Source organism: Talpa occidentalis, unplaced genomic scaffold, assembly GCF_014898055.3.
Source record: "Talpa occidentalis isolate TD23 unplaced genomic scaffold, MPIMG_talOcc4v2.1 talOcc4.4, whole genome shotgun sequence".
NCBI lineage: Eukaryota > Metazoa > Chordata > Mammalia > Eulipotyphla > Talpidae > Talpa > Talpa occidentalis.
This window is the reverse complement of record NW_023604295.1, coordinates 46,209,628-46,233,088: the sequence shown is the minus strand read 5'-3', so window position 1 is coordinate 46,233,088 and position 23,461 is coordinate 46,209,628. Positions and strand designations below refer to the sequence as shown.

At 39.5% G+C, this 23,461-nt stretch overlaps 1 protein-coding gene across 4 annotated transcripts in view; it reads right to left on the bottom strand.

Annotated features, from left to right (window-relative positions):
- The window catches only part of GPR156 (G protein-coupled receptor 156), a 93,727-nt gene that overhangs the window by 49,064 nt on the left and 21,202 nt on the right, over positions 1-23,461 (bottom strand). For 2 of the 4 annotated variants that reach the window (XM_037525485.2, XM_037525487.2), the window contains exon 1: positions 21,989-22,100. The exons of the other annotated variants lie outside the window; for them this stretch is intronic. The gene's annotated coding sequence lies outside the window, so the exon portion shown is untranslated. Of the gene's footprint in view, positions 1-21,988; positions 22,101-23,461 lie in introns of those variants that run through there. 4 annotated transcript variants of the gene reach the window in all.

Sequence of the window (23,461 nt, the reverse complement as noted above, 5' to 3'; positions counted from 1 at the left end):
CAGAGAGAAACAGTAAAACTTACAATATCATTATTTGAAATTATGTGAACAAGAAGAGAATGGAATGACATCTTTTAAGTGCTAAAATAAAAGAAGTCAACTCAGAATATAATGTCCAATGAAAATATCTTTTAGAAATTAAGGTAAAATAAAAACATTTTCAGACAAAATCTGACAACTACTATCAGAAATGACAAAGGAAGTTCAAGCAAAAGGAAAAACACTAGATGTAAATCTGGATCGATGAAAGGAATAAAAGGTGCTAAAAATGGTAAATATATGAGTAAACACTAAAAAATTTTATTTTAAAAATATATATATTTTACTATGCTCTCATAAGCATGTACCTATAGGAAAAATACACATGTGATGACTTCTCCTTTACACCCATGCCACTTATATCCTCTTATTTTTCAAATACAAATGTCTTGGTTCATATTCTCGTTGTCAATTGAGGTGGTTCCTGCATTATCAATAACAAAGCTGAATCATAAAAAACTTCTAGGGTCATAAATGAATCAAGTGAATATATAAGGAAGTGATCTATACCTATATATCCATATTTATGAATGTCTATGTTTCTCTGTGCTTATGTATGTATGCATGCATATATGAATGTATGTATGTATATAAGTATCCATCCATCCATCCATCCATCCATCCATCCATGCATGCATGCATGCAGAACTCCATGGTCACACATTCTTTGTCCCTCGAAAACTCTGTTGCTGCTAATACTCACTCAATATGTTTTTGAGCACCAATAATGTATCAGGCACTGCTGTGGGTATCTGGAATACACTGGTGAACAAAATAAAGATCCCTATTTTGTAGAATTTGCATTACCAAGGGAGGCAATCAAAGACAAATCAGCGGACATAATACATAAATAAATAACATTTTGAAGGTGTTAATTAAGGATAATGGAGGAAAAGTAGATCAGGGCAAGAGGATTTGGGGATGCCAGAAGTAGAATGAAGCAATTTTTTTAAAATTTAAATGTTTAGCATATGCTTTTTAATTTTTTTAATTTTTTAATTTTATTTTTATATTCCCCATACAATTGCAACCCCCTTATTTTGACCCCAACCCTCCTTTCCCCACCCCCCACCCCCATAGTGTGTCTCTGGTTCATAGTTGTTTGTTGATTTTGATTTTCACTTTCTTATAGTTATTCTTTTTCCTGGTCCCTTATTTAGGTTTTCTAGATTCCTGCTATGAGTGAGACCATCCGGTATTTTTCTTTTTCTTTCTGGCTTATTTCACTGAGCATGATCCCTTCCAGCGCCATCCATGTTGCTGCAAATTGCATGTGTTTATCTTTTTTGAATGCTGAGTAATATTCCATGGTGTATATGTACCACATCTTCTTGATCCAGTCATCTATTTTTGGGCATTTGGGTTGTTTCCAAAGCTTAGCTATTGTAAACAGTGCTGCTATAAACATAGGGGTGCAGGTGCTCTTTGGAATTGATGTTTCTGTGTCCTTTGGGTAAATACCTAGGAGTGGAATTGCTGGATCATATGGGAGCGCTATCTTTAGTAGGTTGAGGACTCTCCACACAGCTTTCCATAGTGGTTGGACCAGTTTGCACTCCCACCAGCAGTGCAGGAGAGTTCCTTTTTCTCCACATCCTTGTCAACATTTGTTGTTGCTAGTTTTTTTAATATGTGCCATTCTCACTGGTGTGAGATGGTATCTCATTGTAGTTTTGATTTGCATTTCCCTGATTGCAAGTGATGTTGAACATTTTTTCATATGCCTGTTGGCCATTTGTATTTCCTCTTCGGAGAAATTTCTATTTAGCTCTTCTGCCCATTTTTTGACAGGATTATTTTCTTTGTTTTTGTTGAGTCTCATCAGCTCTTTGTAGATTTTTGTGATCAGTCCTTTATCATTAGTGTTGTGTGCAAAAATGTTCTCCCAGTTGGTGGGGTTTCTCTTTGTTTTTGTTATTGTCTCTTTTGCTGTGCAGAAGCTCTTTAATTTGATGTCGTCCCAGCTGTTTATCTTTGCCTTCACTATCACTGCTTTGGGTGATGTGTCTGTAAAGATGTCTTTGATGTGCATATCATGTAGTGTTTCGCCTATATTTCCTTAGAATGAAGCAATTTTTAATGAGGTGCCAGGTTTGACCACATAAACCTAAATAATGAAAGCTAATTCTAAGTGAAAATTATGTTAGTTTTCCATATTAAGCTCTCCTGTTATTACAGGGAATTAGTGATATTAATGATAAAACAATGACTCTACAGAGTCATCTGACAATGATCAGCTAAGAACACTAAATGTGGGGAGAATTTGCTTCTTTCCTTTTCTTCAGTAAGTTCTTTTATTTCAGGTGAAAACCCTCATCAAGTATTTAGCTCCCCATCTAGAGAAGTGCCCACACATATACTCCCTGAACTTTCCCTCTTTAATGTAATTGCATTAGATGCCCATATTTCAATGATTCCTAAGAATTTTCCTATTGCCCTGGTATTTAGTTGTATTTCAAATGGTTTTAAAATTCATTTTTAAAAAAACCTCAGAAAAGTGCTAGGAAGAAAATAACAAGCACTCAGAATTCAGCATTAATGCCTTGGCATATTCATTCAAATCATCCCTCCTATCCACTAACAAGGGAAAATAACTTCTACCTTTGCAAAAATAATTAATTTTTTTATAATTAATTGTGGGAATTTAATAGTACATTCTGGACTTATTTGTTACTTGCCCAGTTTCAGTAGTGATCTTTTTTAAAAAAAAAAAAAACAACTTTGAATTATAATTTTTTTAAATTTATTTATTTATTTTTTAAATTTTATATATTTTTTACATCTTTTTCATTTTTGTACAGTGTATGCATTTTCATCTTGGTTATAGCCCCCATATAATTCCCAGCCCCCCTTGTTTTTTAAAATGAATATCTAAATGTTTAAAGAATAAGTAAATATGATTTACTTGTTTAAAAAGAACAAGCAAGATGCCGCAAAATGTATATGGTATGCGACCTTTTGTTTTAGAAAGATGCTTAAATACATACAGCTCACTGCCAAAAAGACATGATGGACGAATAAAAGTATTAACTATAAAAGGGAGGCAAAGAATAAGAGGAAGGGGACAGACAGGGAAGTAAAATAAACCTATCAGTGTTGACCCTGAACCAAAATTATTTGGTTCCTCTACATTCCTCCTATAAGTGAAACCATCTGATTTTTTTTTTTTTTAAAAAAACTATAATAAAGTAAAAATCAAAATCAACAGGCAATCATGGACCAGAGACACTCTGTAGGGGAGGAGAAGGGAGAAGGGTCAGGACAGGTGGGAATAGCACAAGAGGACTATGGTGATGGTGCACAGGTGAATTAGTGGTGGGAGTTTTACAGGAAATCATACACTGTATAGAAATGAAGGATGATGTAATAAATATATATATATATATAAATTAAAAAACAAAATTAAGTCAAACACAAGAAAAATCATATGGCAAAAATTAAAAAACACATTGAAATAAATTAATATAACTGTATCAAGCTCATGGTATGGCCACATAGAAAAAAAAATTTTTTTTAAAGATTTATTTATTTATTTATTTATTTATACAAGCACCAGGTACAGTCAGAGGCATGGGAGGGTGAGAGAATTCACCAGAGCCAGTGAGGGGAGCAGAGCAGGCAGAAGGACCGAAGTACACTGCTGAGGGGAGCAGCGGGCGGCAGGAGAGGTCTGCGCGCCATGCGGGACCCTCCTCTGGTGGCCGTGGAGCAGCCCGGGAATCGAACCGGCCCTCAGAGGCTGCGGGCAGCTTCGCAACCCAGCGCTCAACCGCTGCGCCACCGGGGCGGCCCAAATAGAAAATTACTTTAAGTAACAATAGATTATATACCCTAAGGACCAAAAATACTAACAGAGAAATTTTAAACCGCATTGAGTAGTGATCCTGTGGATACACACACATATATACATACACACATTTATGTATCTATAAGATAAAGAAATAAGTAATTACATTCATGTCATTGGATACTAAGATCTTCAAAGAGAAAAAGAGATATACATATAGATTAAGTATTTCAAGTGAGAAAGTGAAAGACAGATATCAGATGGTTTCAGTCATTAGTGTAATATAAATAACAAAAAAATGCACTGGCAAAATGCAGTAAAAACAAATCTTGGACTTATTTAAACAAAATTCCTGCTTACCAGAGGAAATCAAGGGAAGGGAGGAGGGGGTGAAGGAGGGAAAGAGGATATTGGCACAGGAGGTTTGGTGGAAGGTGAGTGGAACATGTGGACATGTGCAGGAGTAAAAATGTAATCACAAAATTAAAAATAATAATAAAAAAGAGATACACATATAAAGCAAGTGAATAGAAACTTTCAATGTTTAAATGGAAACTACCAATATGGATTCAGGAAATATGCATAACTTTTTCTAAAACATCATTTTTTCCTAATCTGTAAACTGAAGTTTTGAAGTAATTACAACCCAGAGACAATAAACACTCCAAGTATACAGGATGTGATATTTTAAACTACATTACAATAAAAAGAATCAGGTTTCTTTTAATTTATAGAGCAGGAAATAGACAAGATGAATCTGAAATAGCCTGTCATACTAGAAAATAAAAAAGGCATTAGAGACTTCGGAATTATAACAAAAGGATGCAGGAATTTACAAGTTCCCACTGACCAAGACAGGACAATTTGCACATCAGAAAGAAAAATAATTGCAATGCACTGAAACACGCATTGCATGAAAATGGTACATAATAGGCACTCAGTAAAAGCTTGTTGAATGAATGAATGGATTCAGAGCATTGTAGGTATCAAAGGATATTATTGAGGGTGTGGTCTTGAACACTGACTCCTTCATGAAGAAACGTAGTATAAATTTCTCTTCCTCTCATATACAAGGAAAAATTAACCTTTTCCTGGAAAATTTTTATGTCATAGATAGTATTATTTCTCCCCCCCCCTTTTTTTTTTTTGGCTGCTCAAAGGCTCAGAATCAAAATGTGTGACTTATAGCAACTGTGCAGTAACTCTTTATTTTTAATCCTACTACATGTTTTATATAGAAGCAGAAGGGACAATTGGAGTAATAGGGATGTTTCCACCCAGTGTAAGCAAATAGACAACTTATCTGAAATATGTCAGTTTCAGGTACCCTACTAAGAGAGATAAGACAGAATCACATGTAAATTCATAATAAATGGATTTATTCAAATCACCACCACCACTATGATGGTGATTTGAACCATAGATGTTTACTATGGTTCTTTCTGGCACCAATATTATCAGAAGTATTAGCTCTCTATTAACTATGTTAATGTAGGCAGTAGATACACGGATAATTATAAACAGCAGGGAATGTAAAATGCAGTTTTAATTGCCTTTGAATGCATTGTGTTATGTTCTGGTAGCAGATTTATAAACATCCTAAATGTGAGTCACTTATACTAATAGTGAAATTCACTACTATTCCCTGAGCCTACACAGCTCTTCGTGAAGGCAGCAGGCAGGTGCTAGCAAGGCAGAAGGGATTCAGTCTCCCCCAAAAACCACCTGCCATATGGATCCAATACAGAAAGTGGCTCACAGTTGTAAATACTTTCTAAGAGCGCATGAACATGGCATTAGGGTGTGAGAATATTCCATGTGTAGGGACATAGTTCAATCAGGAAAGTATGTGAAGTCACGGAATGATGAGGCAAACTTACATACCATTAAGTCTAAACTCTTCACTTGATGGATGAAAAAATAACCCCACGGAGGTTGAGAGGCTCAGGATCAGTGAAGGGACAGAATCTAGGTCTCCCAAGTTCAGTGCTCTTTCTATACTACATTAACAGGCCTTTATTTATTTTTATTTACATAAATTATCATTTTATTTTATTTTTTAATTTAACACAATTTTAATAAACATATTGTAGGTATTTTTTATATTAATTATTTTTTACATCATTGTTCATTTTTCAACAATATTTGCTTGCCCCCACCCCCTCAAGCGTAGTCCCCATAGAGTTTCCTTCCCCAATGCACCCGTGCACCATCACCTCAGTCCCCTGTGCTCCTCCCTCCCTCCCTCTGATCCCTGTCCCGCCTCTTCCCCTGAAGTATACATTAACAGGCCTTTACAGGAAGTTACAGTTCACTTGTCATGCATTTGGGAGAGCTGGGGCAAAGACTCAGAAGAAATGATGGAGACTGTGTACACAGAGGTGCTGAATGGGTGTGGCAAGTGGACGAAGGCAAGCTTGAATTGAATACACAATACCTGTGGGCCTACTGGAGGCCAATGGAGCAGGAAAGGTCATAGGGGTAACCTCTCTGTTGTTAGAAGTTTGTGGAGGAAATACAAGAGGGAAAAGAATACTCTCTTGGGAGTGTATAAATTTTGAAACTTGTATATTTTCTTCCCAACAGTGTAAAGTGGGCTGAATTAATCTGTTTCTCACAACCTCAGATTTGCCTTATGAAAGAAGGAGAGATGATAAAAGTTTACTTTTAAAGCCTTTGAAGTGCCTCCAATTACGATTTTCCTACTTTCATGGTTTCTGAATAATCATCCCAAGCAGGGCTCCTGCAGGGAATCTTGATTCACTGAAGGGAAGAGGAGGGGGAGAAGAGATGGCTGCTCCAAACACATTCCTCTGAGGGGATTTTAAAAGCAGAATGGAATCACTGGGTGTCCCCTGACAGGCGTGGGAGGTGGGTAGTGTGGTAGGAAGGAGGGTGGCCTTAATTCACTCCCTTATTCTAGGGAGTATCGCAGAGAAAACAAAATTTTGAGATTCTTCGGCTTGGTATGAATTCTTGGACTAAACCACATTCTTTGTTAATCCCTAAGTTCTAAAACATTTCCTTTTCTGTACTTCCGAGACCATTGTTAGTGTTCTTTCCATAATCTCAACAGTATTTTTGCTCAGCATTATAAGGTTATAGTCAATCTTTTAATTTCCTATTACGGGTAATTTTTCTTCCACTAAACCTGATTTTTCCCTTTGCTATACAGTATTTACACATTTCTGACTGCTTTGTAGAATTATAGTGAATCGGATCTGCTATTGGATTGCCTCCACGCCCACCCCACTCCCTGGGATCTGGGAAACTGTAAAAAACAGTAAACTTAACTATGAGCAGTAGATCAAGTGAACACAGAGCATTACCAGGGCCCCTGGGCAAATTCAGTCCTCCAACCCAGTACCTGAAGTTTGGCTTCACTTCACATATCACATATCCACAGGTATAATAAGTGGTATTGCAGTGGTACAAAGCTAACACTGAATTTAAGTCTCAGACTTAGTATTTTTTTTCTGTGGTGCCGTTACTTGGTCACTTAACTTTCCAATTCTTAGCTGCTTCCTCAATGAAATGAAGATAATACTATCTATACCTCACTGGTTTTGTTGGTGATTGTATCATACGATGTCTATATAAGATGCATGCAAATATAACTGATATCTCTCAGATGATCAATAAATATCTGTTTCTTTTTTGGTTAAGATTTATTTATACAAGAACTGGGATATAGGCCAGATACACGGGAGGGTGAGAGAATTCAGGAGAGACAGAGCAGGGAGCAGAACAGGCAGACGACTGAAAACACTGCTGAGGGCAAGACAGGAGAGGTCTGCTGCACCATGTGGGTAGCTCCCTGGCTGGCCGGGAATCGAACCCGCACTGCAGACACTGCGGACAGCTTCACAGTGTGGTTCTCAACCCACTGCACCACTGGGGAGGCCCAATAAATATCTGTTTCTTTCATTTCTGTGATAGAGAAGGGCCATCTATAGAGAAGATTTGAATAACAGGTTATTCATTTTGTTTCTCTAAAGCTTACAACAGAATCCCAAGTTCTGAATCATTGTTTCTTCTAACATGAATAATGATCTATGTGTACTGTATTTAAAATCATATTTGTAATAATGAATAATAGAGCTCCAATGGTGTAGACCATGCTCATTAATTCAATAAATATTGATTGATCAACTACTAATGTGCTAATCACCATGCACAGCAAGGAACAAGCCAAAGTGGTGTTGCTCTAATACCTAGCACAGTGCCTGTCATGTACATATTTTCTGAAGTGGACACAGAGATGTTTAGAAAATTAGTATGGGAGTCCTAGACACTTGGGAACAATCCTTAGGATGGCCAGATACTCCTATAGCTTGAGAAAAGGGAGGTTTAATTCATGAAGGAAGGTTGAAACATCCCACCTACCCGGACTACTGGGGGAGCATCTCCTGCTTTCAGGGAACTGCCCTCAAGTGTTTGGCTGATTCTCATTGTGCTCTCAGGTATAACTAACACAACCATTTGGGCAGAACTGGGATCTGAATCAGTACTACCTTATAGATGGGTCCTAGAAACTTGTTAATATTCCACGCTATTGTCAGGAACTAGAGTTGGAAATTAAAAAAACAAAAAACAAAAAACCCAAACAGCAACATACTAAAATCCTCACCAACTTCCCAGAGTTGCAGTTACCTAAAAGCACTTAGGTACTATTATGCAAATTACACATAGATGATTTCCATAAAAACCAGTCACAAATGTCAATTAGTGCTCATTAATATGCAATAAAATTCTCATTTGAAAGCTATTAAGAGCCAAGAATGAATTCCACTTGGCTGCCCTCCTTTAATGAGAACTGCTGTAAAGTGCTCTGTGTGATTTCTCATCAGTAAGGTGTCAAGACAAATCGAGCTTCAGGCAACAGAAGGACCAGAGAGAATGACCATTTGAAGGTTTCAGAGCCTGGTTTTGGGCAGCTCAGGTTACATGCTGCTACAGTTGAGACCTCCATCCTGCTGAGTATTCAGAACACAGGTAGAGTAATTTCATTGATCTACCTTGCAAAGGAGCACTCCTTTAAAGTACACTTGTGAGGGTGTCAAAGAGCTGGAAAAAAAAAACAAAAACTATTTCTGAGTTTCAATTGCTCAGGAAAGCTAAATATTCTACTCCTCAGAGGAAGCAGAGTTCTTTTGGAATTAATGAAACTCATTCCTGAAAACCTCCTGGTCAGAGGTTTTTATGAGTAAACATGCATGCTCTAAATTCCCATTTCAGCTGGACATCAAATTTCTCTATTGGTCAGTGCTGCTGTGCAACCTAAGACACTCATGTAAGAGTATTTTGGCTCTTTACGGATAAAGTGATTGAAAATATGCTATCGATATTAGACATTCATTCAGTAGCCACTTAACAAACAGTCCTAAACTTAGGATGGAAGCAGGGGTTAGAGAAAAGACTTTATTAAGTACAGTTTAACTTACTGTGATAAGTTTAACTTATCACACTTTAGTGCACATCATAATCACTAAAAAATACATATTTCTGTTCCCACCAGCAGTTTCTGGCTTAGTAGGTCTGGGGTGCAACCTGAAAATTTGTTTTTCTAGAAAGTTATCTGTTGATGCTGCTGCTGCTGATCTGGAAATCATGCCATGTCCAGTCCAGCTAACTGAAACACAGGAATTTTAATTAGAGTTTAAACCATATACCCTTGGAATAACTTTCAGCTAGTAACTTCAAGGTATTGTGATTAGGCTCATGCACAACATATAGAGATCAAGTCATGTGACTAATTCACTAGGAGTTAATTTCAGAGACGTGCTATTGAGAAATTAGAACAGCACTTTGACTGGGATTGCAGGAATCGATAGATCAACAGTTACTTTAACAAGTTGAGTCTTTTAACCCATTGTCTTAGCTCAGCAGCTACAACAAAATAGCACAGATGGAGTATCTTACGAACAACAGAAATTATAATAACTATTTATAAAAACTTGTAAAAAACAATTCTGGAGGCTGGAAATCCAAGGTCATGGTGCTGGCTTGGACTAGTTCTGGTAAGCACCCTCTTCCAGTTTGTACATGACTGACTTTTTATACCTTCAAGTATGGGGAAGAGAGGAACCTGGCTCTCTGTTTTCCTCTTATAAGGACACTAATTCCATTCATGAGGACTCTACCCCCCTGTTCTAATCCCCTCAAGGGCTCTGCACCTCCAAATACCATCACACCAAATACTAGATTTCAACATAAGATTTATAGGGAAGACACAAACATTGAGTCCATAGCATCCCCCAACCTCACCCCCTTCCTCTGCACATCTGGTCTACATCCCAGTTCTCCTATGCAGAAATAAAAACAAACAAAAACCAAATATTTGAAGATTTCTGTTATTGATTTCTTCCATAATTTCATTGAGGTCCACAACATACTTTCTATGACTTGAATCCTTTTTTATGTATTAAGACTTGTCCATGGCCCCAAATCTGGTTATCTTCATAAAAGATAACTTGAAAGGACTGCATATTCTGCAGGTGATTAACACAGCACTAGATAAAGACCAATAAAATCAGGCTGAGTAACTGACTAGTTATGTTGGTTCTTTCGTCTATAGTCTTAATTATTTTCTGTTTTCTTGTTATATCCATTACTGAGAGAAGGCTAATAAAATTTTGGACAATTGTGAATTTGACTACTTCTTGAAGTTTTGTTATTTCTACTTTATATATTTTCAAGCTCTTAATATTTTTACATACTCTGAACAAATACCATGTATTGATCAATAGCACTTTATTTTTCTTATACTTTAAAAATTTTTTTTTGCCTCCACCATCATTTCTTATATCCCCTTGTCCTTTTCCTCTCCCTTTCCTTTTAACCTCAGATCCCTCACAGTGTGCACTGAGGTCAACTGGATTCTGAATGTATTTTATGTTATCAAGTAATCTGCTATGTAAATACATGTTCAGTATTTGGTTTTTTTTTTTATTCTCATTTGCTTTATTACACACAATTCTCTCAAACTTACTCTATTTTGTTGAAATAGTTGCAATCTATCCCTCCTTATGGCCAGAGTATCCCATAATGTGGATATATCATACCTTCTTGATTCAATAGTCTATCAATTGACATTTAAGCTGTGAAACTCTCTTACTCAGTGCAAAAATGTTTAGTATTGTTATGTCCTTCTTATGAATTGATTATTTTATCATTTTCTCTTCTCCAAAGAACATGTTCCTTGGCTCTGTTACAGTGTTAGGATAAAACAGTGGCTGATTTGACTGGGGATTGGTTTTTCTAAGACCAGGTTTATTTCTGGGCTAAACTCCTCAGGTACAGTCCTTCAGGAATACCAATCCCAAGTTAAAGATATTTGTATTAGTCAGTATTCTCCAGAGAAAACAGAACCAATACTTTATACATAAATAAAAGAGACTTATTACAAGGTTTTGGCTCATGCAATTAAGGAGGCTAAGAAGTCCCATGCTCTGTCATTTGCAAGCTGGAGACCCATGAAAGCCAGTGCTGTAGTTCAAAGGCCTGACAGCCACAGAGCTAATGGCATAAGTGCCAGTCTGAAGGCCTGAGAACTGGGAGTGCCAAGGGCAGAAGAGAATCAAGGTCTCAGCTCAGTCAGGCAGAGAGATTTCAGCCTTTCTCCAACCTTTTGTTCTATTTAGGCCCTCAGCAGATTGAATGATGCCTACCCACACTTGGGAGGGCCAACAGCTTTACTTAGTTCATGAATTCAAATGCTAATCTCTCCCAGAAACACCCTCACAGACATATCTAAAAATAATGTTTAACCAGATACCTGGGAATCCTGTGGCCCACTCCAACTGACACAAATTAACCATCACAGTGTTTTTCAGGATCTTCCACCTTGATGATTCCTACACAGCAATGTGTAAGTCAACAGCACAGTAAGACTGTAAGTAGTTCTGTGAAGCTTCTCAGCTTCTCAGCACCTGCTTTCTGTTGGATTTTTTTTTTTTTACCTCTTCATCTGTGCTACTCATAAACTGAACTTGGAGAGAAAATTGCTCAGATTATTGGCCTGATTACTCTGTGCCTGTTTTTTTTCCAAGATCATGGCCTCTCATGCACTGGTTCACTTAGTATCCCTGAAATCCTTCCCCCTCACCCCACCCCATTCCTATCAGACTGCAGGATGTTGTGCTCATTTTCTGCCTCTTAGGGGCTACTATTGCTTGTTCTCTTAGCTTCTCAGATGCTACCAAATAAGTGGTAAATGTCTCATGAAAAAAAGCAGCCAAGAATGTGGGGTACTCAAAGAGTTTCTTTCTGAGGTCTTAGCACTTAAATTGTGGATGCCTTGATAGGTCTTTTATGCCTTCAAATTGATTTTTAAATACAGCTTTTCTAGATGTCCTCTATGGAAGCAGTGGTCTGCTAGCAGGCAATACTCTTTAGTCAGAGCAGATGCTTAATATCTTGTAATATGTTTAAACTGAAAAGTTTTTAATGACAAGACCAAACTGTTTACAGATGATCTTTACAGTCACAAATGACAGAATAAACAATATAAGATAGACAGTCTTACTATTTACTATGATTAAGAGAGATTATAAAAATCCCTGTTATAAAAGACAAACCTATAATGGGGACTGGTTTTACTGTCCATATTACTGGTCAATACATATTTGAAAGCGAAAAGTTTGTGTAAAAGTGTGTATTAACACAGACTGATGCTGATTTGGCAAGTTTTAACATGTTCCAAGTAAAGTAAAAAAATTTTCCCTAGAAATGAATTGCAATAACTTCTATCCAGGTTTTCTTTCTTTTTTTAGTTTCCAATTTCAGACACAGAAATCCATTCCAAAGGTACTCAGTAAAAACTGCAAGTGTTATGGAAACCAACAGCAAAATGTCTGCCACAGCACTTTATAATTTCTTTCTTCTGCTTAGCTAATGTTTGCATTTTGAGCACAGATTCACAACTGGGTTTCTAATATGAATTAGAGATCACAGATTTCCATAAAGTGTCGATGAGCTCACAGGCCCACTGATCACACAGCAGCCTTCTGCTGAGGTTTTAAAATTTTCATTTACGGGCCTCCTCTGGTGGCACAGGCAGCTGAGTGCAGCGCTGTGAAGCTGTCCACAGCCTCTGCAGTGCAGGTTGGATCCCGGCCGGCGAGAAACCCACATGGTGCGGCAGACCTCTCCTGCCTTGCCCGCTGCTCCCCTCAGCAGTGTATTTCAGTCACTCTGCCTGTTCTGTTCCCCGCTCTGTCTCTGGTGAATCCTCTCACCCTCCAGCATATCTGACCTATATCCCGGTTCTTGTATGTATGAATAAATAAATCTTAAAAAAAATAAAATAAAAAGTAAAATTTTCATTTACTTGCTATTTTGTCTGTTCACTATTTATAGTCTACCTTTTCGTACTCTCCAGCCTCCCTTCGTGCTTCTCTGTTATTTTTTCCAGACTTGGTGTGGAGAGACGGCCCATTCCTCTCTAGCCTAGTGGACTAAATTGAAATTTTACATTCAAACCAGAGCAAAACTTCAGACAAAAATTAAAATAAGAAAGAGAGAAAGGAATTCTGGGGAGTTCGTTCTAATAACAGGTTTGTTAGAATCATTTGTTTGAAAATGTTTGCATCTGTTGCTTGGCACTGATTCTTAAGCTCCAGACCCCTACCTTCTTTTCTAATTATCCTCATGTCAAGTAATCACTTGTAGTCAACAGACTACATATTCATAAAACCTTCCAAATCCCAAATCCCTCAAAATAGAGGGAGAAGATTGGGATAGAATAGAAGGACATTTCTCAATTCAACGATTAAAGAAAGGATATAACAAAAAACAACAGATACAGTGTTTTGAAAAAATGTTGTTTCTGAGCCTATTGTCCCCGAAAGCCCCCCACCCACATGTGTGCACTGGCATGTACACACACACACACACACACACACACACACACGGCATGCTGCTCCCACCACAGAGGAAGACCATGTATAATTCCACAGCATGGCATAAACGAGCAAGGGGGGTTGTAAACAGTCTAGCCAACCAGAAGCAATAGAGACACAATGCAATCAGAATACTGCAGACCCTGCTCACCACTGAGCTGATATAATCCACACTTGGCAAGGATGAGTTCTCACTGCGGGGCTGTCCTTCCTAAATATTCAGGCTCCCCTGGAGAAAGGCAGTTGGGGAAGAGAAAGGCAAAAGGCGGGAGGGAACACGAGCTAGGGGGAGATCCACAGTGAACATTAAAATTGTGTGTATCCCCTTTGCCAATTTTGAAAATCTTGTATAGAGATAAAAACCAAAGTGTAAGGATAAGTGCAGAAAGTTTATTGTGGCATAATTTATTGTGTAAAAAAAAATTGGAGGAAAATAAATTGGAAAAATGGCAAAAATCAAGAAATTTCCAACAAGTGACTATTAAGTAAATATTAAAATAATATATAGATCAGTTATATGCATCTATAGCTCTAGAATAGTGTATATAATAAATAAATGAAACAATAGAACAACTGCTTTTACATGGTCCATTTACATATGAAAAAACTACATTTTTTTTGCAACATAGAAAAGACTGAAGGAATTCACACTTTTGAGGGACGGAGGGGGGAAAGAGAAAATAGAGATTAGTGCTGTCTTACTAGATTTGCTGCAATGGATGTGTGTTACTTTTATAACTTAAATATGTAATAAATTTAAAATAGAAAAGGACTTATTGAGACTTTATAATTACATGTAATACCAGTTTACATGTACAAAGTTTAGTAAGGTGTATAGTTCTCTCGCCTTTGCTTTTTTAAAAGAAATATTTATTTATGTATTATTTATGCATACAAGAACTGGGATGCTGGCCAGAGGTATGGGGGATGAGAGGATTCACCAGAGACAGAGTGGGGAGCAAAATAGGAAGATATACTGAAATTCACTGCTGAGGGGAGAAGCTGGCCAGACAGGAGAGGTTTGCTGAGCCATGTGGGTTATCTCCTTGGCTGGGGATCGGGGATCAAACTCAGGGGGTGTCTTCACATTGGTAGCACTGAGACATAACCCCTAGGCCACCAGGAAAGTCCCTCTGGCTTTGCTTTAAGTTGATCCTGATGTCTAGGGGGAGACAGCAACATCTGCTCCTGGAGAAGCCCACCCTGTGCCCGGTGGAAGTCAATTAAAACACAGACATGACAGTGCTTCTGGAAAACGCCAGTGGTTGCAAAATGAAAAGCACATATACCTCTCAAAAGCCTTTGTCACAGAGCTTCCCCAGAGTTTGTGGGCAGAGGTGTGGATAGGAATAGAACAGGCTTTCTATTCCTGTTCTATTCTTTTCTATTTCCTGTTTGAGAAAATCCTTCTACAACTTTGTTGGCTCCTGTTCTATACTTTAGAGATGAGATAGACAAGGCTGGACCAGCCTCTGTAGGAATAAATATGAGAGTGTATCGGGGAGAGGCTGTTGTCTAGGTTTGCAGTGTTCTGTGAGCACTTTCCTAAAAGATTCTGTGATACTTGGCTCATAATTTGCAATTTGGTTTCTTCAAGGGAGGACAACAGATATGTCATTCAATAATAAAGAAAATAACATGCAGAAGTTAGCAGCCTGTGAGGAATTAACTCTTTTGATCATTCATCTTCCCAAATCTTTTTCTCTTTTGTACAACCCTACTCTCCTTCACCCATAGCTCTTCTATCTTCCTACTTAACCTCTTTAATAGATTTGTTACTTAATGTTTTCCTGATGATCACAGAAATCCATTGTCACTATAGCAATCATGGAAAATATGGATAAGTTTTAAAAAGGAAAAGTAATATTTGTAACCCAACTGTTGGGAGTATTCTAGAATAGATTCTTCTTGTGTTTGTACTCACTTTTAAAAGTAGGTCTTTGTGTATCTTTGCAAGTCTCATGTACCTAATACTAGGAATGAGTAGGACAAACTGCTTGGAAGTGTGAAAGGGGAGCATATTACTGCAGGCATCTGCATGGCTGTGGTGTGGCTGTGTTCTGGATTGTCGAGACTGTATTAATATTCCTCAAACTGACTGTGACAGTAGCCTTCACATCTCACCTCTTTTTTTCTCCTTCCAGTTGGCTTGGGTATTCTTTCACCCCAGTTTTTCACTTGCAGATAATTAAGTATTTGTGACTCCAATGGGTCAACCACTCTCTTCCCTTTCCTATCTCCAGTTATTTATCTTTCCCAATTCCTGTCTACTCTGATCTTCTGGGTTTATCCTAATAGCATCCAAAGGCAGGCAACCTGGGCACAATCACAGAATCATTGAAATGTCCATTCAGAAAAGTTATTCTGTTAAGCATGCACTCTCTTCATGTTTTTCAAGGAAATACCACAGTTAATGTGGTCCTTGAGGTCCACATAATGTGGTCCTCAAATCTACTTCACACAAATATTAGATTAGAGCCAAGAAAGGCCTCGTTGGTCTGGAGTCTTGCCAGACCACCACCACGAGATGCTTACCAGGGCTCCAGTTCAGAGCATACTGTCAGGACTTTACCGTTTCCCTACTTAAGACATTTCCATCTGCCTTTTCTCCCCAAATCTCCTCAACCTCTTGGAAAATTTGGATGGGAGCTGGCAGTGCCAACTGACAGTCTGCAGTTCCAGGATAGGGAAGGCCCAGAGCATTCTTTCCTGGGTATTCACAGTATCACCCTGGAACAGGTAACCATGGCAGCAAGAGAGCAATTCTAAGTAGCAAGACCTGGGCAGGATCATGAAGTTTCTCTAAGATGCCATCCCCTGCCCTTTCCTTTCCTCACACCAAGAAATCATGTTTTTCCACCAGAGCTTTCCAGCTAATCCAATTCATACACAAAGCTCCTCTCTATAACACTGAAGACTGATTCCTCCAGATCTATCACTTCCACAACTATCTCTTCTTTTTAACAGACATCGTAAAGTGTAGATGCCTGATAGGTTTAAGCACCCCACCCCCCTTCATTTTCATTATGGGTTCAAAAATAAACATCATGGGGCACTTTTGAAAAGGAACCTGCAATCTGATGGGAGAACACAAATTGAAAGCTGCCAGTAGTCCTGTCTCTAGGTTATCAGCCCACATAACCTCAACCCTCTAGTGCCAGTGGGCTCGCTAGTCACCAGCCAGTCGCTTGGTCAAAGCAGCCCCGAATCCTACAGGGGATGGCCTGTGGGCCTTATGGCTTTACCCTTTGTTGCCTGACATCATCCATATCTGAAGTATACTGACCCAGATTGAGGTCCAAGTGATAAAGGGGTACTTATCAGTCAACTCCCCACACTGAGGTGGGTGGTCACAAAGGACACTGCAGGATGTACCATACAGCCTCTGAATTCAGTCTGAACTGGAACATTCTGAGTATATGTGATGGGGGATGAGAAAGTGGATGAGACCTGTTTCTGGTTAGTTCCAGGAGTATGTAGAGTATATCTGACTCCCTTGTGTTTATTTCTTTTAGAGTAGACTGCACAAAGTCCCTAGTCTAAGTGGACATGACAGAACAGTCTGGAAATGCCTTGGACGTAAATAAACCTCAAGGCCTTGCTTGAGTTGGATGTACCTTCCAAGAATTTCTCAAAATCTGACCCAATGTCTGGTCAAAAGTTACATGGTTCCCTACAACAAACATACTTTTGTGTCCTTGACAAGCTGGCCTTGAGCTATCTGGCTTTATCTGTTACTGCAAACTTGCCCTGACCTGACCCTCTCCACCTTTTTTGCCTTAGTCAAGTCACTCTGGCCCTGACTGGAATATCTGCTGAAGTTATTCTGTTTCTCTGGAAATGTCCTTCTACATTACAGCTGTCACGAACAGGTCTGGACCTTCAGAACTTGACTTAAAAACTGCTTCTTCCTTGGAGGAAAATTACAATCTTCCTTAATTAGCTGGCTCTCTCCCCTCCACCTGGAAACCGTACTAACCACCACCATGTCCACACCAAATTTTCACAGCAGGTATGATAACTTAATTATAGCACTCAGCATAGTTTGTCTTGCGTAGGCCTTGTTCACATCAGTTTCTAAGGAACTGTACTTTTTACAAGGCTGATTTCTTCATTCTTTCAATTGGGATAAATACAATTTATCTTAATCTCTCCACATTCTAACAGTCTCCTTCCCATGATCAGCTCTTTAGTACCACCTTTAAGGGCCTATGTTAACAGGGCCTTCTTTTATCAAGATATTTTTATCATCATATGTAGTCTTCTTTTGATGCCTGCTCATTCTCTCTCACTCTTAGAAAACACGGTGCTCTGCGAGGTGGGGTTCATTAACACAGATGTTCTCTGGCCACATCATCTATCTGTGCCTTATGATCATGACGAGTGTCTCAGAAAAATGCCTTGAGAAGGCTAGATGGAAACCAATGCCCTATGGAAACACATAAATATTTTATCAGGCTCTGAACAAGACTCTTGCTCATAAATATTTAAACTCCTTGATAGCATAATGCTTGGTGGCTGATTAGAGTCAACTTGTCCTGGGGTGAGGAACTGAGAGAGGAGGGGAATACAATAGCACCAGCAGCAGGCATTCTACAGTCTCTTTGATGGATCTAAAAACACTGAAAGTGTACCTCACAACTCTCAGATTTGCATGGACACTCATTTTCCAAGTATTCTTCCTCCGGAATGAAAGGTAGGTCAGTACCTTGTAGCACTATCTAAGGAAGGTGTTTGCTGGGCTACAGGCAGGCTGCCACATCACCACAGCCCCCTTAACCTTGTCACACTTCACTCAGTACTGACGGCATGAAGATTTTCAAATAAAGTACATAGGGCTCAAAATGAGGCACAGCCTATAAGAATAGTCCTGGCAACTTTACTCAAAATAGCTCCAAACTGGAAACAACAAAAGTGTCCATCAATAAGGGAATGGATGAACACATGGTAGATATTGATACAATGGAATACGATCTTGGAATAAAAAGAAATGAACAACTGGAACACTCAACCACATGGATAAATCTCACAGATGTTATATTGATCAAAAAGAAGCCAGATAAAAACATACATACTGTCTCAATATATTTATATGATGTTCAGGAGCTACCAAAATGAAATCTTTGGTAATAGAGATCAGAATAAAACTTGCTGTGGGATGGTTTGGGGAACTGAAATTTTTATATCTTGCTTGGGATGTGAGTTTGTCAGAACTGGCGCAATTCTAGCACAGGATTGAAGTTTGGAGCTGTGTGAGAACAAAAGAGGCCACTGGTCTCCAGGACATCATTTACCTATAAAATATTGATTGACTTTAATTACCTAAAGGGGCTTCTGGTATTTTACCAAGGGTTCTGCAACCCTTATGAGAGTCATTGCCTGGTTCATGTCATTTAATTACCTAGCTAATTCAATAATTATCTATTAATTTCTCATAATATGTCAAACAGGAACATAGCCATGAATAAAACAACGATGTTCTCATCCTTATAGAGCTTACATTTGGGGGAGGTGGTTAACAATGAAATAGATATATTAAAATATATCAGGTGATGATAAGTGCAAAGAAGAAAACAAAGCAGGATCAGAGGACAGGGAGTTTGTAAGGGCTGTTTTGGATCAGGTGATCAGGAAAGGCCTGAGTGAAGAGGTCACATTTGAAAAGAATCCTGAATGAACTGAGCAGAGAGGCAGTGCAAGAATGTGAGGGAAGAGTGCTCAGGCAGAAAAAAGCAAGGAAGGAAGACATTAAACAAGGGGTGAGTGGTAGAATTATGAGGCTAAACAGGCCAGTTCATATAGGGCCAAACTGGGTAATCTCTGGAAAGTCTGAAGGGCAAAGTGTCAATCAGGGGAGTGATTTAATCCCACACGTTTTAACAAGCAATTAAGAAATTTGCCTAAGATTCAAAGGGAAGAGTCAAAAGGACAAAAGCCATTTTCCCCCTTCAAAATGTTAATATCCTTCATACATCTATTTCTTAATCACCTTCTTATTCAAGCTCTGTCCAGGGCTGATCATATATATCTGGACTCCAAGCTCTGATTTTCACTAACAACTTTATGTCTCAAGATAATTAAAAAAGTATAGAAAAGAGAGGTAGGTAACATGTCTGAAATTATTTTATAATAAAATGTTGGAGGAAAAAGGTAAAATTCACTAGCAACTAAATTTGAATGCTGTGTTTCTTAACACCTTTCACCAAAATCAAGGTTCTAATTTTTTAATGTAGAATATTCCTTTCAAATTTCAAATCCAACATCTCTGTCCAAGTAGTTCCACTTTCCAGTGTTTCTGTGGCATGTCAGAGACTTGGTACTTCTTTCTTTTCTCTCCATATCCCCACTTTCTAGAAACCTACAAAGGGCTGGAATAAAATGTGAATTGGGGTGAGGGAACACTTTTCAGAGTTCTCATATTCCACCAATCCTATCTGGAAATGTCCTTATGGTCAAACAACAAAAAAGAGGAAATATTAAAACCCTCAGCAGGAAACAAAGTCATATTGTCCTTCCCAGAGAATCTCCTTTCTTTAGTCATTATTCTCCCACTCTTTTTTATTTTTTTTTAAAGATTTATTTATACAAGATCTGGGGTACAGGTCAGAGGTGCGGGAGGGTGAGAGAATTCACCAGAGAGAGCAGGGAGCGGAACAGGCAGACAGAATGAAGACACTACTGAGGGGAGCAGCGGGTGAGGCAGGAGAGATCTGCCGCGCCATGAGGGTTTCTCCCTGGCCAGCTGGAAATCGATGCCACGCTGCAGAGGCTGCAGACAGCTTCACAGCGTGATGCTCAACACGCAGAGCCACCAGGGAGGCCCTATTCTCCCACTCTTTTGCGCATACTCTGTGCTGGAAGTCTGTCATTTCATTCTACCCGTCTCCTAGTTCTCTAAGTCACAATTGTGCTTCCACTAGATTTGAAGTTCCTTATCCCTAGGCTACCATACCTCTGCCTTTGACCAAGTTCCACTCTAAACTTTATTGGGGAACAGGGAGAAGTTAAAGACTGGAGGAAGAGCAAAAGGAAAAAAAAGAGGAAGCACTCCAGAGACAGTGGAGGCTCTGAAGTGGAATTAGCCTGGCAAAATGGGAACCAGACAGCTACAACACCCACAATCCCAAGAGATCCCTAAGTCAAGCAAAGCCTGTCAAGCCATTTTATTCTCCAGACTCAAACTGCTTACACCACATGCAATCATTTCCTCAGTCATTTACCTCCACACCCATTTGCTCCAACTGCTTCAAAGGAAGAAAGTACTATTTTGCAAACCTGGCTGCTACCCAGTGCTGCATTTCTCATTGAAAAGGAGAAAAACTAACTTTCCTTTGCGGGCCTTGTTGCTTAATACAGCCATATAACATCAATTTTTCCAGCTTTTAACCACATCTGAAAATCTTTCACTCTACATTGGGATGCAATAATTTAATATTATCCCCTATACCCATTTAAAGGACTACACCAGGAAAGATATTCATTATAAGCAAGGACATAATTTACATATTATTCATGCATGCAAGTACCTAGAAAACCAACAAAGGAAAGAGTAAGAGCATGCCAGGACTTCTCTCCCCACAAAGGTTAACAACAAAACTCCATTTGAAAGAAAAACCTCATGGCTCATATTCCGCAGTAGCACATATACATACAATATACACCATTCAAACGCCGAGTTCTAACAAGTGGCCGCGAGTTTTTTATAGAGCTAAGTTGGGAACCGGCTGCTTGCCAGGAGACAAGGATGCCCCGCGACACTGCAGTTCGACAGACCTGAGCGCACTACAACTTTCCCGGACTTCACCATCCCTGCGAGGTAGAGCATCCTACCCGCCACCCTGCACCAGGGCCAAGCATGCCCTGCAAAGCAGCCTCGGGGACAAGCTGGGTGAGAAGGCTCGGGGACGTCCCCATGCTGTGGAAAACTGCTCCTGGATCTCTCAAAACCAGCAGTCTGTCGCTTATTCCATAAAACAGAACAGCAGGGCCCTGCTTCCCATCAATACCAGCACTCGCCCCTCGCTTATGAAATTGCCACTGGCAGATGTCTGATGAGTGACCTAGTCTCTTCTAGTTCCTAAGATAGTTTCTCCACAACGTCCAAAGAAATCGCCCGAGTTCTGGAGTGGAGGAAAAGTCCCTACCCCTTTCCACTTTTTATTTCAATAATTTAAGTGTCTGATGATTTATGGGTATATAGGATCGACCGTGAGGTCCTACAAAACCCTGAATTTGCTCTCTTTAAGGGGGCTCTGCTCACCTCACAGGATGCCGGTCTCTGGCGAGTGCGCGGGGCTGGAAGAGACCAGGAGGGGCGGGGACCGGGCTAGGGCACCGAGCCGCGCCCATCGCCGGGCGTAGAGGAGTCGGGTTTGCTGCACCGGCCCCTGCGTTCCGCGCCGGCCGCGCGATGCCCGGCGGGGCCGCCTCTAGTCTCGGCACAGGCGAGGCCACGCCTCCCTCCCCTCCCCTGGCACCGCCCCCTGGCACCGCCCCGCCCCTGGCACGGGGCCCCACCTGGCGCGCTCGGCCTTGGAGGGGCAGCACAGCCAGGTGGACTCTGGGACGCCACGCCGGCCTGATCACGCTCTTCTCCAACCCTGCGTGTCTTTCTCCTGGTCTGCTGCCGAGTCACCTGGGGCAGCCTCGCCTCCCTCCTACTAGGTCCCTAAGACTCACTCTTTTTCAGGCTTTTGGCCTGCTTCTGCCGGAGGCGGGCTCCTGGGCCCAGCATCCCCAGAGTCAGGTCCCAGACCCACCAGTAGTGCTTGATTCCCTTCTCACCACACCCATACCAGCATTTTATCACTTGTCTTTTTGTGAGTGTTGTAAGCTAGGGGTCCAGTTTCATTCTAACAGGCATGACACGATACTGTGGTTTTAGTTTGCATTTCCCTAATGGCTAGTGATGTTGAGCATCCTTTCATGTGCCTGTTGGTCTTTCATATATCTTCTTTGGAAGAATGCCTACTGAGGTCATTTGCACATTTTGAAATTGGGTTTCAATTATATAACCTATATTTCAATTATATAACCTATATATAACCTATATTTGTGTTCTATAGTTTGGATCTATATTTTGGAGATTCTATCAGGTATGTGGTTTGCAAATATTTTGTCCCCATTCTGTAGGATTTTTTTTTTTCCAGTTTGTTGATGGTTTCTTTTGTTTTGCAGAAACCTTTTGGTTTAGTGTCCTTTCACTGGCTTATTTTTTATTTTGTTGCTTGTGCTTTAGATATCATTACTAAGACAAAAAAAATCATTACGAAGACCTATGTAATGGAGCTTTATTCTTATGTTTTCTTCTGGGACTTTCATGATTTCATTTCCTTCGTTTAACTTTCAGTTCTTTACATTTACTCCAATTTGAATTAATTTTTGTGACTGTTGTAAGCGTGGGGTCCTGTTTCATTCTTTAACATGTGAATATCCAGTTATGCCAGAACCATTTATTGAAGAGACTGTTTTTTCTCCACTGAGTATTCTTAGCTCCTTTGTCAAATATAAGTTGACACTGCAGTGGTGGTGATGGCTTTATAGTGCTGAGACTTAACCCCTTGTGCCACCAGGGAGGCCACCACCTTGCTTTGATTGCTCTTACTTTGTAGGATACCTTGAAATTGGACAGTTTGCTTTGTTTTTCTTCTCTCTCAGAACTTTTTTTTTTTTTACTATTTGGGGTATATAGCTTTTGAGAGTCTCCATTTTTTGAATGACCATTTGCTGAATA